Raw genomic sequence first — 13557 nt, forward strand, 5'->3', positions numbered from 1 at the left:
ATAGATAATTGTCTCCACTCAAATTGCTGCAGGGATTACATGAGATGAAGCTGAAAATCTCTGAGCACCACTTAGCATGTAGCACATCATTTAGCACCTAGTTAAAAGCTGGATAAATATTACCTCTCATTCTCCTTTTTTGTCAAATATTTTCTTTTGAAAAGTTTACTCATGTTCTAGTTTTAAAATGAGATATTAATTAATTTAATTCAAGGAGATATCAAAAAACAATTGCAAGGAAGATTTTATTCAGTTGGAGAAACCAAATCTTTTACAGACCAACAAAAACAACGGTCCAAATTATTTTGCCACATTCTTAGTTATTTTTTAGATAGAACTGTTTTAGTAATAGAGTGGCTTAACAAATTTAAGATAAGCAGCACTAAATGAAGAAAAATGCATATGATTGAGCATCAGGATCTTGGGGTTCTAGCCATGTCTCTGCTGCTGGTTAGCTGTCTGACTTGTTGGAAACCATGAAACCTTGTAAAGTCTCATTTGCAAAATATTTCAAAATTTTCAAAATTCTTTCCTGTGCTATAAAGCTGAGAGACCCAATATGGTAACCACTAGCCACATGTGACTATTGAGAAGTTGAAACATAAGACTAAATTGTGCTGTGAATATAAAGTACACACTGATTTTGAAGATGGTATGAAAAACTAATGTAAATATGTCATTAATAATTTTTTTCATTTCGATTATTGGAATGATTCTTTTGCATGTATTTGGTTAAATAAAAAAAGTTACTAAAATTATTTTCATTTGTTTATTTTTCTTGAATGTGGCTATTGAATTTTAAACGACACATAGCTAGCCCTTGTGGTTGTGTTCCATTTCTATTGGACAGTGCTGCTCTGAAAACTGAGTTTATAGAATAAATTTTAGTGAAGGTTTCAATGAAATTGTACACAGAGCTGGGCTTCAGAGCTACTAGGATGTTTCTGATAAGTTGATAAGAGCTAGTGGCCTCTACTCCTCTGGAGTAGATGATTTGCACTGGGGGGTGGATGGGGAGAGGGAAGCCACCTTTCAGGAAGCTGGGGAGAAGAATGGCAATCAATTAGAGTCCTGTAGAGACAGAGTCTGCAGACAATCAGATGGGGCCAGTTGGTGGAGGGAGGATTCTGGGGTACATTTGACGTAGTAGTTGGTTGTTGGAAAGTACACATAACGTACAGAAGGGAAGAGAGACATTCTGCTCACAGCGCACAGAGCATGTCACTGCTCCGATACCATCATCAAAGGGCAGCTTTTGGAGCATGGGGAGATGGTCCACATGAAAGGATTCTGGTGTCCTCAAGGCAGACCTCCATGACAGGCCCTTCTCAGGCACTGGTTTGAAGAACTGGAGGAGCAAAATAAGAGTTCAGAGCAAGCTTCACAGTGAATGAGCCTCACTGATCAGTTCATAGACTATAGCTCAACAAACAAGTGTCCCTTTACAGAGTATTAATGTTTATTTCCCCCAAAGTGGGCACAACAATACTAGGGATCTTAATGTTAATAAATACCTCCTTTGGACCTAAGGCTGGCAAAGTCTAGGGAAATGTTTCAGCTAAGTAGCAATAACAACCTTTTAAAAATCAAAGTATCTTAAAAGCAATGACATTTCAGGTCAAAGTGAAGGCAGCATGCTTACAGTGTCTTGTCCGGGGTGTGAAGGAGGCAGGGAAGTGTCTTGTCTGGGGTGTGAAGGAAGATCTGACAAACATAGTCATTTTTGTGCTGTCTTTTCTAGTGCTTTATAGCCAGTGGAGTATCAATGGGGAATCATAGAGTTTTCTGGGATACAGGAGTAACATTCTTGAGTCAATGACAAGGTTGAATGTTAAGTCATGCCATTTCCTGAGCCTATCATAAAAAAATTTAAGTTATCACTTTGTGACAAGCATCTGTGGTTAATTTTTCTTAAGCACATTGGCCATATGGCTTTTGATTGACCTCTTACTGTTGTTGATATGCACACTGATTTGTGATATACTGCAAAAGATTAATAAGAGAGATTTGGCCCTAGGGATGAAGACACTAGCTCTCTTCCCGTTTTTCCAAGTTATTTAATTCTAAAACTCATCTTGAAGTTTAGAACAAGATCCAAAAAATTATGAAAAATACATGTAACAACTTAGTCAGTCACAAGCGATACCGAGTATTCCTAAGTGAATCCAATAAGCCCTTTCAGAAGGAATCTTGGCGTCAGGTTCCGGGTCAGACTGACTGCTGAGATGTGATCCCCATCAGCTTGTGCACTGCCCAGCAAGGTGAATCCTCGTCTCCTTGATTCTAGCTGACGTCTCTTTGCTTTCCTTGAGAACATCAGCTGGACTTCTGACATGCTCACTTGTCCCTCCTCTTCTAATCTCCTTAGAGACTGCAGGTGAGGCTGTACAATCAACCAGTCTTCGGTATAGCTTGGGAAACACTACCTCCTAAGACACCGATGCGTCTGTGGGCAGTTAGTATCAGACACTGGAATAGGTTCTAGAACACAGCACTGAACATAGCAGATCTCCTTCCATAGGGAGGAAACACACAAGAAACCATTACAAAAACAAACTAACGAACCGAATAAGTGAAAGAGTAAAACAGGAACAAGGTTCCAGAAAGGTTCGCTTGCCTGATGCTCAGAAAGACAAAACGCTGAGACACCAAGACGACCGGCCTCTCCATGCTGGAGGGTGGAGTTTTCCTGCCTGCTCAGGTCAAAAGGCACATGCCCCGCTGAAGGCTGGGTGGTCCTGTCCAATCGTAACAGCTCAGCTCTAACTAGACACAGCTGACTGCCAGTTTCTGGAAAACAATACACGCAAACTTCTTGTTTAGATTACCTGCTGCTTGAAGAATGTGTAAGTCGTCAACCGACCTTCCTTAGTGAAGGCAGGTGAAATGGTTACTCGTTTACTCACTCATGGTTTCAGCCACTGCTTCTGCTGATAATGGCTAAGAAAAAGGTGCTTGTTTGTGCTAAGTCTCCTCCGACTTTTTGCAACCCTATGAACTGTAGCTCGCCAGGCTCCTCTGTCCACGGAATCTCCAGGCAAGAAGCCTGGAGCGGGTTGCCATTCTTTTCGCCAGGAGATCATCCTGACCAAGGGATCAAAGCCGAGTCTCTTAGGTCTCCTGCATTGGCAGGTGGGTTCTTTACCACTAGCGCCACCTAGGAAGCCCTAGGAAAACGGTAAAATAAGGTAAATGGCTGGGAGGGCTGCTTTAGCAACGTATCCAGGAAAGCTTGTCTGAGAAGATGACACTGGAGTTGAGACATCACTGATGAAAAACGGACAAACAAAAACATTCTTTGAATTTTGTTTCTCCTTAAGATCCCTTGGGGATAAAGGGGAGGCCTACAAAAAGTGTTTAAATTACCTTGAATTTAGATAGTTCGAGGAGACCATAATTTGCCCGTTTTAGAGAAATCAACATCACTTTTAAAATAGCATTGCAGAGTATAATCCATACCTTCTCTACAAACTACTCTATTTAGTAAAAATAAAAGCTCAGTATGATTGGATGAGTATAGAAAGTGATGAAAACGTAAAGGCTAAAAGATATAGACCATCCCCCACCCCCAAAGTGATCCAGCCAGGATACGACAAAGCTGGGAAGCAGAAGGGTCTTTTATTTCGTGGTTTATGCTTTTTCAATCTATCTGAGCCTTTTTGCTATCAGCTTCCTCCTTTAACAGGGATTCAAACCCAGAGGCCAGCAACAGTCAAGAGAACAGCACAATAAGTGCAATTATCCAGTGGGACCATGGAGAAATGAGCTCTGTCCTGTACTTAGGGAGCGTGAATATTCAGTTCTTGCTAACTATTGCAGACCTCTGGCTCCCAGATCTTCTGGTTTGTCAAAGATTAGCTGGAAACCTGGACTTTCATGCACATACTAAAATATTTTAAATGTTAGTAATTAGCACAAATTAATACATACATACACTCCATCTCTTGGCAGGATGTTGTCCAAGGGTGCGCTCTGCTATTCTTATATTAGCAGTCCCTCAGATAAACAGTCCTCTTCTGCACATTTAGAAACCATTTGTCAGTATTTTTCAGGTCTTTTTCTCCTTTGGAAAGAATGCAATTTCTCTCCTGGCTCTTTAAGATGTATCTGTACTTTCCTTCACTGCTGCTGCTGCTGCTGCTAAGTCGCTTCAGTCGTGTCCGACTCTGTGCGACCCCATAGACGGCAGCCCACCAGGCTTCCCCAACCCTGGGATTCTCTAGCTCTCATCAACTACCACAAGAGGGAGCTCAAACTTCTTTTTTTTTTTTTAAAGTTTTACCTGAAGTCAACATTAATTCAAGCAAAACGTGAAACTATTATCATATGACATTTTAGGTTACCTCTTCCTGCTAAAATTGCCTATGTGGCTTGATTTTTTTTCACTAGCTATAAAAATAGACAACAAACTCCCCTAAAACTCATCTTAAAGCCTAGCAGTCTAATTTTTATATTTTATGGTTTTTACTTTATATATTCAATTTAACTTTTTTATATCATTCTCAAGGCAGAGGTATTCTCAAGGCAGAGGTAAAGAAGCAAAAACAATATAGAGTTTGGAACCACTCTATAGAGTCCTATAACTTACAATTCAAATTTAAATTTAAAATAGAAAAAAAGGGAAAAAAAACCCAAACAAACAAAAAACAAAAACCCAGGATTCTTTGAGACAGGAAATATGCTTTCCAAAATGCCACTCTGGCTTAGAACCTAGTCATTTCATAGGTTTCCAGCTTTATCTGCCCTGTTTCTCTTGGGAGTCTCTTTGAACCGCTCTTATCAGCCCACACATCAAGCCCTGAATGGAGGTGTGATTTATTTGCTGTTTCTTTTGGTTTCCTCCTCTGTGTCCCCCGCAGTAAAGCCAGGAGAATAATAGTACTTCACAAGGCTTAGCAAAATGTTGCTGAGTTGAAGTCTGTGAAGTGCTCCATGCAGGGTCTGACACATGGAATTCCATATGTGCTAGGAATTATTATAGCAGACATTTGATATGAGTGCATCTTATTGAAGTGACATTCCTGAGATTCAAACTGTGACATAGTTCACAGTGTTCAAGAGAACTTTAAAAGATAAATACCTAGCTAAATTGTTAATATTATGTTCTGAATTATCTTTAGCGTAATGAAATTTAAGAATTAGTTGTTGACTAGCAGTGCTAACACAGGCCTTGACTTTGTTATATACTTCTAATCTTGGCAAATACTCTGATGTATTTACATACAAAAGAAAAAAACAACATATAGAGTTTTGAATAACCAGATCTCATTTTTATATACAGTATATGCAGTGTGAAAGTGAAAGTCGCTTAGTCGAGTCTGGGTCTCTGTGACCCCAAGGACTGTAGCCCGCCAGGCTCCTCTGTCCATGGAATTCTCCAGGCAAGAATACTGGAGTGGGTAGCCAATACCTTCTCCAGGGGATATTCCTCAGCCAGGTATTGAACCCAGGTCTTCTTCGTTGCAGGCAGATTCCCTACCATATGAGCCACCAGGGAAGCCAGATATGCAGTATCATCTGTATCTAATTTTATGTTCGGATGAGCAGGTAAATTTAAGATGAGAAAACAAGACTATTTACTTTAACCTGCTTTCCTTATAACTAATCAATACATCTGCATCTCCTATTACTTCAGCTAAGATAATCCTTACCATATCCCTGAAGAAATTAAAAGCTTCCTATTAAAGCTGATTCTTCACTCACCCAATTGGTTGAAGTTTAAAAAGGTAAAAATTGTGTGCAGTTATTTTATAAAAGTTTGTATATTAGGATTATGGGAGAGAAGCTAATATTCAATTACAACATTTTCTTTACAGGAAATTTAGTTTTGCATAATTTTGACTTATGGGAAAAATGCCAGTTCCAAATAAAAGTATTCTCTGTTCCTCTCATTAATTAATGTCACACTTTTAAATTTCTTAACATCTATTTATTGAGTGCCAGGTATGTGCCACTGTTCTAGCTAAGGCATGCTTCCTACTTTGAAAACAAGAGACCACTATACTTGTTTTTTGGTTAAACAGTCAAAAGCAAGTGCAAAGATAATCATAATAGGTTAATTAAGGCAGCTGACAGGTTAAATATCTTGATAGTTTAAAACGAAAAACCTAAGAGGCTTCTGAATGTGGGTCCTCTCAAGTTCTCTTTGGCCTTGTCGGGTTTCAGAACTAAGCGCTTGTGCTCACTGCTGCCACCTGGTGGCAGCCCATCATCTCTTCAGGCACTGCTTCATGAGGTGGGTGGGAGCCGTGATGGACTTGTCTATGTGGTCTCCCGTGTACTGTGTGCCTCCTGGCTTTCGCTATTTCTGGATTTAGATTATTATAGGGTTTCCAAATTAATATTTCTAGGGTCTGGGAAAGAAGAATCAGAATTTCCAGGAATTCTTGAAATGATATCATTATGTACTTTAAAAAATTATTTGCATATTTTAAATTAGTAGTGAATTTGGGGTGTAAGATGGCAAAGTAGAAGGACATGCACTCATCTTCTCCTGCAAGAACTCCAAAACTACAATTTGCTGCTAAACAACCATCAACTGGAGAATGTTGGATCCCACGAAAAAAAGATACCCCACATCCACGGGCAAAGGAGAAGCCCCAGCAAGATGGTACAAGGGGCAAAAATCACATTTAGAATCAAACCCCTTACCTGCCAGAGATGCTTGGTGGGCTCAAACAAACCTTGTGTGCACAAGGACCCAGAGACCCCACAGAGACTGAGCCAGAACTGTGTGTGAGTGTCTCCTGCAGAGGTGCGGGTCAGCAGTGGCTGCCACAGGGGCAGGGGCTCTGGGTGCAGCAGACCTGGGTACGGCATAAGCCCTCTTGGAGGAGGTCACCATTGACCCCACCATAGAGTCACCAGAACTTACACAGGCCTGGGGAAACAGACTCTTGGAGGGCACAAATAGAACCTTGTGCACACCAGGACCCAGGAGAAAGGAGCAGTGGCCCGACAAGAGACTGACCCAGACTTGCCTGTGAGTGTCCAGGAGTCTCCGGTGGAGGTGTGTGTCGGCGGTGGCCTGCTGCAGGATCGGGGGCACTGAGTGCCGCAGTGCAATGCGTGGGACCTTTCGAAGGAGGTCACCATTATCTTCATTACCTCCACCATAGTTTGGCCTCAAGTCAAACAACAGGGAGGGAACACGGCCTTGGGTATCAACAGAAAATTGGATTAAAGATTTGTTGAGCATGGCCTCACCCATCAAAACAAGACCCAGTTTCCCCCTCAGTCACTCTTTCTCATCAGAAAGCTTCCGTAAGCCTCTTATCCTTCTCCATCAGAGGGCAGACAGACTGAAAACCTCAATCACAGAAAACTAACCAAACTGATCACATGGACCACAGCCTTATCTATCTCAATGAAACTATGAGCCACGCTGTGTAGAATGACCCAAGATGGATGAGTCATAGTGGAGAGTTCTGACAAAATGTGGTCCACTGGAGAAAGGAATGGCAGACTACTTCAGTATTCTTGCCTTGAGAACCCAATGAACAGTATGAAAAGGCAAGAAGATAGGACACTGAAAGATGAACTCTCCAGGTCAGTAGGTGCCCAATTTGCTACCAGAGATCAGTGGAGAAATAACTCCAGAAAGAATGAAGAGACAGAGCCAAAGCAAAAACAACATCCAGTTGTGGATATGACTGGTGATGGAAGTAAAGTTTGATGCTGTAAAGAGCAACATTGCATAGGAACCTGGAATGTTAGGTCCATTCAGGAAAATTGGAATCAAGGAAAATTGGAAGTGGTCAAACAGAGAAGGCAAGAGTGAACATTGTCATTTTAGGACTCAGTGAACAAAAATGGACTGGAACGGGTGAACTTAACTCAGATGACCATTATATCTACTGTTGTGGGCAAGAATCCCTTAGAAGAAATGGAGTAGCCCTCATTGTTGACAAAAGAGTCCAAAATGCAGTACTTGGATGCAATCTCAAAAACGACAGAATGATCTGTGTTCATTTCTAAGGCAAACCATTCAATATTACACCAAGTCTATGCCCCAACCATTAATGCTGAAGAAGCTGAACGGTTCTATGAAGACCTATGAGACCTTCTAGAACTAATACCCAAATAAGATGTCCTTTTCATTATAGGGGACTGGAATGCAGAAGTAGGAAGTCAAGAGATACCTGGTGTAACAGGCAAATTTGGCCTTGGAGTACAGAATGAGGCAGGGCAAAGCCTAACAGAGTTTTAACAAGAGAATGAACTGGTCATAGCAAACACCCTCTTCCAACAACATAAGAGAAGACTCTACACATGGACATCACCAGATGGTCTGTACCAAAATCAGACTGATTATATTCTTTGTAGTCAAAGATGGAGAAGCTCTATACAGTCAGCAAAATAAGACCAGGAGCTGATTGTGGCTCAGATCATGAACTCCTTATTGCCAAATTGAGACTTAAATTGAAGAAAGTAGGGAAAACCACTAGACCAATCAGGTATGACCTAAATCAAATCCTTTACAATTATACAGTGGAAGTGACAAATAGATTCAAGGGATTAGGTCTGATAGAGTGCTTGAAGAACTATGGATGGAGGTTCATGGCATTGTACAGGAGGCAGTGATCAAGATCATCCCCCCAAAAAAAGAAATGCAAAAAGGCAAAATGGTTGTCTGAGGAGAACTTACAAATAGTTGAGAAAAGAAGAGAAGCAAAAGGCAAAGGAGAAAAGGAAAGACATAACCATTTGAATGTAGAGTTTCAAATGCAGAGTTTCAAAGAATAGCAAGGAGAGATAAGAAAGCCTTTCTCAGTGATCAATGCAAAGAAATAGAGGAAAACTGTAGAATGGGAAAAACTAGAGATCTCTTCAAGAAAATTAGATATACCAAGGAAACATTTCATGCAAAAATGGGCACAATACAGGACAGAAATGGTATGGACCTAATAGAAGCAGAAGATATTAAAAAGAGGTGGCGAGAATACACAGAAAAAAGATCTTAATGACCCAGATAACTACAATGGTGTGATCACTCACCTATAGCCAGGCGTCCTGAAATGAGAAGTCAAGTGGGCCTCAGGAAGTAGCGTTTGACCATAATAATAAACAAAAGCCCTTTTTTTCTCACAGAGTTTTTGCTAAAAGTTCAGAGGTTTTCTTTATTATTCTTATAAGCCAGTATATTGAAAAAAAAAATGTTATGTTCTAGTAATAGATTCATCTCTACCTGATATTTATATTTTGTTATAGAAAACACTGAAAGAGGAGACATAAAAACAAAAATGTCAAATAAAAATTATTTTAAATGTAAAGATTATACCATATATACTTAATGTTTACAAGTTAAAATTCTTGAACTCTAAGATCAGAGCATTAGTTGCCTTATCCAGTACTCTTGATTTTGTTTCATGACAAAAATTGTTTTCATTGCATTGATATTTGCATTGATAATGAAACGAACACATGCATTGATACTTGTTCACTTGTCAAAAGCATCTTCAAGTTGGGTATAAGAATACATATTGCTTTCTGTAAGCTTATTTCCTTTTGAAACAATTTTGAGTTTTTTGTGGAAATCAGTTTTGCAAACTGTGGCATTTTCATCTATCTTATTAAAAATTACACACTAGAAATTTGAAAGGGAACAAGTAACAATAAGCTTGAGATAAAAGTTGAAATCTTTAATGGTACTGAGATACTTATTGAGATACTTTAGTGGTAAATCCTACTCTATTCATAGCTCTTCAATGAGGTGTGTAATTGAGATGGATAAGAATATGTTCAAAATGATGAGAAATTTTAATGTAGTGAACATTTGTCAATTTGGTGGTATCTGGTATACAAGTGTCCTACCTGTACTAATCAGTGTTTTTCAGAGAAACAGAAATAGAACAGGACTAATAAGATGTGTGTATATGTGTGTGTACCTGTGTCTATAAACATATGTATTTATTCATTTATAATAAGGATTTGACTTACATGATTATGGAGGTTGACAAGTCCCCAAAATCTCTAGTTGGCAAGCTGGAGATCTAGGAGAGCCAATGGTATAGTTTCTGTCAAATAGCTGGCAGGCTTGAGACCTGGGAAAAGCCAGTGTTTCATTTTTAGCCTGAAGGCAGGAAAAGCTGATGTCTAAGCTCAAGACAGTCAGGTAGGCATAATTTCTATTACTTGCAGGAAGGTTAGCCTTTATTTTGTATTCAGACTTTTAGCTGATTAGATGAGGGCCACTCACAACAAATGAGTCCCATCATCTTCATCAGATTCAGTGATACAGATGGGAATTGTCATTAAAGATGCTCACTAAATATATACATTTCATACCTCTACCTTTTTAGTTTTTCAATCTCTGCTGAGTGGAGCCGTAAAATCTGTTTTTAAAGGCCTCTGTAGATGCACCTGTGCCCAAACATTCAATTACTCCTGTCTATTTAGACTAATGGGATGATGTAAAATGAGGTCCCTGGAAAAAATGTGTTCTCCACAGCTCCCACCCCCAACCCCTGCCCCAGTCCCAAGAAGAGGTGAAGTTAGAGGGAGCATGGAATTGCTTGGATTGTTGAGCCTGTGTTAAGAATTTCAGTTGCTCGTAGTGTTGAGGCAGTGCCAAACGATCTCTACTATCAAGATCATATGAGAACATCAATCACTGTGGGCTACTACAAGGCCTCTTCTTCAGAGGGAGACTGCCGTGTGACTGAAAATGTAGTCACGGTTTGAAAGTAATAACTGGGCTAGTCTGGAAGGCCCAAGATGGCCTCACTCTTGTGATGGTAGTGGTCACTGGCTGGAATGCTTCATAATATTTTTAAGTCTTGCTAAGTCTTATTTCATTGTGATTTCAACTTAGTCTTTCTTTTCTCTTTCTTTTTGTTTTCCCAAAGGCTGTTGCAACATCTGCTGTTGCAACATCTACTTACATTTAACTATATGTAGAAAACTTGTTTAAAAAAATATCAAAGTATATAATAGGAGCCCTGAAATTCATGCTTGTTATGAGCTACAAACTGAAAGTAGAGTTTGTTCCTAGATTAAACATCACATTTTAAAAAATGTATATTCTGTTTGATTCCTGCAATTGAATACATAGTTAAAGGAAAAAATTTTTTTTAATTCAAGTAATTATAATGTAAATATAAGGCCAATTTACAGAGCCAAATTTTATAATTTGAAAAACAGAAAGGGGATGGAATTAACACCGCTACAATTTTCATATTATTTTCCTCCAATTTTTAATCCATGTGTTTTATAATGTCATAATTGTTCCAAATGCTGCCTTTAAAATGAGCTGATGCCATAATAAGTAATTTTACTGGAGGGTTAATTTTCTACCTAATGAATAAACTATAATTTATTTAACCAATTCCACGTAAGTGAACATGCAGGTTGTTTCCAATTTTGTTGTTGTTGTTTTGCTTCTTTTTCATTATTACTTAAGGCCAGATTCCTATAAAGTCAGTCCAAGCTTATCTGAACAAGTTTATAAGACATTGCTAACTTCAGTTTGAAAGAGTTGTATCAGTTTACTTTCCCATCAATAATATATAAGCAATAGCTTCTGTCTTCCCTTTCCAGCATTTCCAAGATTCACAAAATGTTACCCTCTCAATAATTTATTCAAAAATGTTTATTGATCAATTTACTATGTGCTGGAGTCTGCATATACAAAGAACAATGTCTAAAGGAGTTTGCGATTAAGTAGGAGAGACAGGTGTCTTAAAAATATATATTTCCAGTTTAATTTTAAAAGTTCAGTAAGAGAGATTTTCCCAGTTAAGATGGCACTAGATAATATGAGGGCAATGCCACACCTACTTCGCATATATAACAATGATAGGTAAAATATAAAAATAAGAAATTCAAAAGGCATGGCTAGATTCAAAGCCGAATATAGCTGAAACCACGTGCCTGCTAAGTTCCTGGTCTCTTAAGTATCCATAGTGTTGGTGCTGGGGGAGATGTTTTGACAAATTCTTCCCCCAACCCTGGTGAATAATACATCCTCCTTTAACTGTGTGACATTTTACAGAGAGAGTCAAAGGTGTTAACGGGTCCTTTAGCTCCATGAAGGAAAATGCAACCTTCTCTTGTATTTTTTTTTAATGCTTAATTCATTAAACCTAAAACCATTTTGTTATAAACATTCTCTTAAACATTGAACACTCACAATCTCTCTAAATATTTTTATATCACTTACAAGGATAATCCATCAGTACTTACAGAGTTCAGTTAAAAATATCTCAAATATTTAAATGATTGTGAATACATTTAATTTTACTCTTCTAAATATTTAGTTGAAATCAAAACATGAAATACAAAATTCTCTTACATGCTTTAAACAATTTGAAGAGCAGAAAATCTACACATAAAATATATCAATTACAAGTATTACAGTAAAACTGAAATAGTTTATAAATGTGATGATGAAAACATATAACTACACTACTAATGATTTCATTTTACATTCATATTCTTATTTTTGCTCTTCTGCTTTACTGTTCCAAGATTATAGTGATCTTGCCAGATGCTAACTTTTTAACCATTTTATTTTATGTTGGAGTGGGCAATGGCAACCCACTCCAGTATTCTTGCCTGGAGAATCCCGTAGACAGAGGAGCCTGGTGGGCTGCTGTTCATGGAGTCGCACAGAGTCGGACACGACTGAAGCGACTTAGCAGAAGCATAGCTAACTAACAACGCATGTTAGTTTCAGGGGTACAACAGAGTGATTCAGTTTTACATGTATCTATGTTTTTTTTTCAAATTCGTTTCCCAATTAGATTGTTAAGTGGGGAAGGGAGGGACAGTTAGGGAGTTTGGGATTGACATGCACACACTGCTATTTAAAATGGATAACCAATAATGATTTACTGAATAGCACACGGGGAGATGTTGACTTTTATACCTCCTTTAAGGTGGAAATAATCTTTCCAAACCCCAAAGCAGAAGAATACTCCGACTTGCCAAGGTCTAGGGTTTACTCTCTCAATACATTGATTCTTAGCAGTTTGCAGAACCCAAAGTGACACAAAACTGAGTCACTTACTTGGGATATATCCTTTCTAATAATGGATTTCCCTTGTTTGGTTATGGATAGTTCCGTTTATGAATATTATGAAATTTGTTTTTGAAATTCTAGAAATAATGTATACTTTAAAATGGACAACAGTACTGTTGTTATGAGTTTTTTTGGGAAAAGCAGTGTAATCAAGATTTACATAGATTTTCATCTTCCTTCTCTATGGCTTGGAAAGAATTACTCTCCCAGGGACCCTGTTCCCCTATAGTCCACAATAGTATTAAAGACCAAAACTTAGATCCTGGATACATCTGGGTGGTGGGGGTAGGAAAACATTAATTTAGCCTCTTTGAATTGGTTTTGCCCAGTAACTCTATGCGAAGTAGCTGCTGGGAGCATCAACAACCCTTCTGAAGACATAAATGAGGGCAATGGTTTTACAAGATACAAGATCATGGAGAAAGGGACTTCCCTGAGCCACTGTTGAAACCAAAAAATGAAGAGCGTGCTGGGACTGCTGAGAGGCTGCTATTCAGCAGTGCTAAGACTCTTTGCTGCATGTGCTGAAAGACGAG

This window comes from Oryx dammah, unplaced genomic scaffold (genome assembly GCF_014754425.2).
Source record: "Oryx dammah isolate SB20612 unplaced genomic scaffold, SCBI_Odam_1.1 HiC_scaffold_1, whole genome shotgun sequence".
NCBI lineage: Eukaryota > Metazoa > Chordata > Mammalia > Artiodactyla > Bovidae > Oryx > Oryx dammah.